The sequence below is a fragment of the Poecilia formosa genome, unplaced genomic scaffold, assembly GCF_000485575.1.
Source record: "Poecilia formosa unplaced genomic scaffold, Poecilia_formosa-5.1.2 Scaffold64, whole genome shotgun sequence".
NCBI classification, from domain to species: Eukaryota; Metazoa; Chordata; class Actinopteri; order Cyprinodontiformes; family Poeciliidae; genus Poecilia; species Poecilia formosa.
Window position 1 is genome coordinate 294,931 of NW_006800003.1, and position 6,104 is coordinate 301,034.

The 6,104-nt window shown below is 36.4% G+C and overlaps 1 non-coding gene across 1 annotated transcript; it reads left to right on the forward strand.

Moving 5' to 3' along the window:
• Positions 1–1,468: 1,468 nt before the first annotated feature.
• On the forward strand, positions 1,469–1,554 carry trnay-gua (transfer RNA tyrosine (anticodon GUA)). The gene is given in 2 exon segments: positions 1,469–1,505; positions 1,519–1,554. It is a non-coding gene; the product is annotated as a tRNA-Tyr (tRNA).
• Positions 1,555–6,104: the final 4,550 nt, after the last annotated feature.

Here is a 6,104-nt window from a genome sequence, read left to right on the forward strand (position 1 = left end):
CAACAAAGAAAAACACGGTCAGACACTTAGTCACACGGTCTAGAGAAGAGGGTGTTCAGTCCAACCCAGTTGGAGTCAGTTCTTTTTTTAGTTCGGCTTGCCATTTTTACCTTGCCCATATTTGAAACAGAGCAGGTCAGTATTTAACAGCTGTCTAACAGCTTCTAAACACGCCCTATAGAGGGTGACAAAATGATGCTGAAGTTAACTTTCTTTGTTATAGAATAACTTTGCCCCATCTCTAAGCTCACAATTTAAGATTTAATCTCCATATATCTTTTTTTGTTTTTTTAAACAAGAACTTGGTTGTGAATATTGGAGCAATAAACAGACAGAGAAAATTGAGGTCACACAAGATAATCAGTAGTGTTGGAGAAACAGGTTTTTCAGAAAACAGATTAATTCAGATGAAGTAGCTGCAAATCTCAGAGTAGAAAACAAGAGGGATCGGCCAAGTCTTGCTCAGAAACTGTGGGAAAGTTTAAAAAGAAGAGAAAAACAATGTTTATACCAGATGACTAGTTTTCACAAAAACAGTATATCTCAAAAGAAGGAGAAGAAGTTGGAGCAGATGAAGACAATAGTAAAAGTAATTCCACTGCTGATATTTAGAGTTATATTTGTTGTTGTCCTTGGTTCAGCCGGAAGGCAAAAGAAAAGGATGCTAAATTACGTTTTCACAGATATGACTATGCATTCTGAACAAATGAAAAGGGAGATTAAATTGGTACAACTGCTACAAAAAACTATTTAAGCTGTGAAATAAATGAACACATTTAAAATATTTTGTTAGAGTATGAACAAAAGTCTGGATTAAAATATTTCTTACAGCATGGAACATTTAAGGAACGTTCTAGTCTTTGCCCCTTCTAGTCTTTCTCTAGAATATTACCTAAATGTTGGCAATTTAAGTTAAGCATCCAGTTAAAGTCTAAAACGTGTCTTAGCTGTTATTCTTACATTTCAAGTTGCCGTGAACATGGAATTTAGATTAATAATAAAGAAAGACTTGCAGAATGCGGGCATCGATTCCGCTACCTCTCGCATACTAAGCGAGAGGTCTTCCATTTAAAGAAAAAAACCTTTATTTACAATACAGCGGTTGACAAAGCAGCAAAAGCTAGATATAACTGTTTTCCTTCATGAATAAAATAATCAAATAGGTATTTAGATCTGTTTAAATGTGAACATTTTCCTGACAATAATCCTTAAAGAAACTGTGTTAGCTGTCCGCGGGATTCGTGAAGAATTAGACAGCGAATTAGCTTATGCTAATTTATGTTAGCGATACACAGAAGACTGGTTAGCAAAAGTGCACTGACAATTTCAACTCGGAAATCCGTAATCATCTCTTTGAAATGTATTATAATGAGAGCGATAAAGCTAACGGAACTCAAAAATCATATAAATCACAGCGACCACCGTTTTCCAGTCTCAATATTGTAAAATTTTTTAGGTTCTGTATCTCCCTTCGATAGCTCAGTTGGTAGAGCGGAGGACTGTAGTGGTTTCACGGGAATCCTTAGGTCGCTGGTTCGAATCCGGCTCGAAGGAGAGGACTTAATTTTCTTAAACTTAACATTCGTTTGAAATGCTGAGGTATGCATTTGTCAACATTTTACAAACCAGGATTAGCGTATTTGATGTTTACTGTAAAGCCAAACTTTATTTTTAATTAGTTTAATGCCAATGTTTTAGCAGTGTTGTAAGAAAATTCATGATTTATTTCTAAGAACCCCAACAATAGACCAGGCACGGTTAGCAATGCTAATAAAATGCAGTATGTATTTCCTGCAGAGTAGTTGACCCTTTTTTAAGGATGAGATTTCTAAAAGACACATTTCCTAGTCCAGGATGTCCCATTATGGCTTGGTTTTTTACTAATCTAAAAATAAACACAAAAACTTTTCTGTCATTTGACTTCCATTATTTTCTCACATTGCAGCCCGGAAGAACATCTAAAATATCTCCATCAAAATGTTTTCCTATTAGAGCCGAAGTGGGAATTCTGCTCTCATTTATCTTATTTTAAAAACTTCTCTCATCCTGTAAATAACAGGGTGTCTTCACGCAATAATTGTCACTCAAACCAGCCGATTTCTCAGTGCAAATCCTTTTAAGCCTTGCAATAATGCACAACATTTCAACCCCTCAGATTTTAGGAAGGGAGCAAAGTAAACAGTTTTAATCTCCAAACCAACCTTTATTGCAAACACTAACCTGGATAATTACAGCATGGCTCATCTCAGTAAGGGGATGCAACATGTTCTGCATTGTTGATCAGCATGTTAACTGACAAATGATCCCTGCTGTAAGCATCCCTACGAAAATCTAATTTAACAAAAGTTCTTGCCTGATATGCTTGCTACTTTTGCTGACAACAAACATTATCATTATTTGATGGATGACTCAGTGGTGATAATTATCAGTTGTGGAGAGGACAGTGGCGTGCATCACAGTTGTTTGGAGGGTTTTTTTGTACTATGCTTATTGTTATTTGTCATTTCTCTGTGACCTATTAAGTACTCTGTGTAGATACATGTTCAGAATTGTAAGTGAGTGCTTAAAGTAGTACATCTATGCTTTAATTTAATGACTGAAGTGTACCCATATGTCATATGTTTGTAGATCAAACCAAATACAGTTGTTAGAGTTGCCTAATTAAAGTCCTGAGCTAAATCCTTTTGAGAATTCATGACAAATTCTTGAACATTTTAATTATGTATGTTCCTCTTTGGTCTACGTGATTAAACCTAAGCTATTTTGTATGGAGGAATTTGCGATCATTTCAACAGATCTGCAAAGCAAGTAGATACATATCCTGAAACTCTTGCTTCTGCAGATGCATTAGTTTTGCAAGATGAGGAAAATATTACAGATATATTTCAGTTTGTTTTTTTCCCATGAGATATATTTAAAAATAAACACCTAAAGTTTGGAAACAACTATTCAATATATATTTTTAAGTGTTTTTAGCTATTTTTTTTGTTAACCTTTGTTCAGCAATTTATGTCAGATATAGTTTTTTTTAATCTTTTATATCAAAGGTTAATCGCCTTACAGGACAGGCTGATTTTATTCACCTGTTTTTGACCCACCGGTGCATACCTAATATGCCATTTTTCTCTGACTAATATAATACGACACCCTCATGTTGCACCTCTGTTCCCTTTATAGTAAGGCCGCATGGAAATGTATGCAGTGCTTTTCACACAGACGCATCAGAGTCAGTGAATCATGTTTAACCATTTTAGACAGATGTTGTTGAAAATAATGAACGTCTTTTTCTCCTCCCCCCTTCTCTCTCTCACTCCCTCTAATTTCTTTCCCTTTGTTTGCATGAATTCATCCAGGGACACCAGAATGCAGGTGTGGAACCACAGCTCCGAGCATGTACCCAGTTAATGCCTTAAAGGTGGGAAAAGGCAGAAAAACAGAAAAAGCACCACTTTTACGTGTGGCTCTTGAGTATAAAAAGCTAGCACTGCCTTGTCTGATCTGTAAATCTATTGAAATGATTTTTGTTTTTTTTTAAGCTGTCTTCTTAATGTTTGCCATTTCATCCAAGTCCTCTCTTCAGCTTGAGTGCTTCTCTTATGATGCACGATTACACATTAAGTTTCTTCTTGTGTTATTTTTGTGAAGCTGTGGGAACGCCAGTTTATTCAGTTTTAATCATTAATATTTAAAAAGCCTGAACTGGTCTGATTACGTATTCATTAACGAGCGAGGACTGCTCCGGTCCTCACCATTTAGCTGACGCCTAAAAGAGAATTCAGATGAGATCAATTAGGGAGATGTTCTGGGTTGTGTTTGTGTGACTAAAGTGAATTCATAACTCTAAAGCCATTACTGACTGACTCATAATATTGCAGCGCTGGCTGGTAAAACTCCAATAAAGATTGACAAATTAAGAGCAGTATGGAGATTTCTTTAAAAGATGAAAGGCTAATATAAAAGCCAGACACTGCTGCCTTTGAAGCTGAAAGATGCCGCTTTAAAGAGCGCAGTGTGAAACTCCTTGCTCAGCGGTAATTTGAGGATGCATAGCAAAAGGGTCTGCAGGCACTTCCAAGTTACACGAGTGGAGGTTACACATGTGTAGCGGCGCACAAGACGCTCGCTCACAACATAAAAGTGCACACGGGACGAGAAAAGGAAGCAAAAGCAAAGGGTGCCATCTGTTCTCTTGTATGAATATTTCAGTTAAGAGGAAGTCAGATGGCAAGCAATTTAAAAAGTCTTTGTACAAGAGACAGAGAGAAACAGGATCTTTCTGTCCGAATTTGCAGAAGCTCAGTTTCGATTCTGGAAATTGGCTTTGAATTAAACCTGGATCTCTACATGTTTTCCTCACAGATATTAGAGATGATAGGATGGGAGCTGGTTTTAACTTGTGCACATTTTATGCTCGAACCGGTTGTATTTAGCCTTTTTTATTATTATTATTTGAATACCCCCAAAATTAGATTCCCTTCAAAATGAATAAGTAGAATCCACTTGTGTGTAACATGTACGACATTAGCGGTTAGGTTCACTGTCTTGCTGGGAGGTGATCCTCCGCTCCACTTTTAAGTCCTCTGGATACTGACAGGGTTTCTTCCAGTTCCACATTGGGGATGATGTGTTCAGGGTGATGTGAGATGTTCGTTTCCCTTCATACGTACCACTTTAAAAAGTTAAATGTGGTCACATTTAATAGGAGTACCTCCCTCCCTCTAGGTTCGCAGAGACACATTGCGTGCAACAAACTATAAACAGAACCCATGGTGTCTTCAACAATAAATTTCTTCTTGCCACGTTTCCATAAAAGTTCAACAACTGAAGCACATGACTACTTGTTGTCATGTCAACAGATTATCCCATCTGAACTATGTTTCTTGTACAATATAGAGTTTGATTTATGCATTTTTGAGATCTGGATAAGTCTGAAAAAAGTATATTGAATAGTTTTGTGTTTATATTTAAAATATTAAGAAATTGAGTGGATAAAACAATAAAAGCAAAATACAAATAGAAAGTTTGTTTACTAAAAAGTGCAGTGCACTAAACTATGATTACTACTACTATTTTATTCTTGTTGTTTTATACGATATATTAAACCAATTACATATATATATGTATATATATTATGCTAATACAGTAGATTGAGAAAACATCAGATTTTCCTAACAGCAAAGTGCAAATCCAGCGGTTCTGTTTCCCAGAGTGGTGTGAGAATCCAGCAGACTTCCTCAGATTTAATTCAGCTTAACTACAGACAGATATGCAGATTGAGTTTACTATGAATAATACATGAGTCCTGAGTTACGTTAGACAGCCAACATCATATTTAACATATGAAAACTTGATTTTAACAAAGTTGAACTCCTACATGGAAGTTTATGTAACATCGTCGTCCGTGAGGTGACGTAAAAGAAGACGTCATTCTGCCGTAAGGGGCACCAGTGCAACTCCTGGGAGAAAACCAAGATGCACTCAGCAGATTGTCTTAAACTTAATTTCATTTAAACCACAAGATGTTCGGTCCTTTACTTCACAGGAAAGTGATAGAGGGATTTTATTATCACTATGCAGCCGGATAGGCTGAAGGTACAGTTAACAGGATGGCTGCAGTTCACAGAACAGCTACAGTAAAATTAAATTACACACATGTGGGCTCTGTTAACCTCTGAAAGCAAATGGCTGTACAGAATTTTATTTAGCGTTATCAGAGTAAATGGGACTGAATACAAACACACATCAAACTTTCCAGATGTTTTTTTTTATGTGCAGAGCCTCGTTTCTGCAGCAACTTTGAAACAGACCTTGAATTTAATTTTATTTAATGTCCCATTGGGATTAGTAAAGTGTTTTTGAATTTGACTTTGAATTTGAATAGAGGGTTGGGATAGTTTAATCACCTTCTCAGCTCCCTTCACCATCCTTTGCAGGGCCCTGTTGCAATAAGAGTACTACACTGTAATGCTGTATTTCACTATTTTAACTGCAGCAACCTGCAGAAAATCAGGATGCTGGTAGGAAGTGATGTTTGTTTCCTTTTCCTAACAAAGAACGGTTCCAGATGATCAGATATCTGCAGCAAAGCAAAAATAATTAGAAAA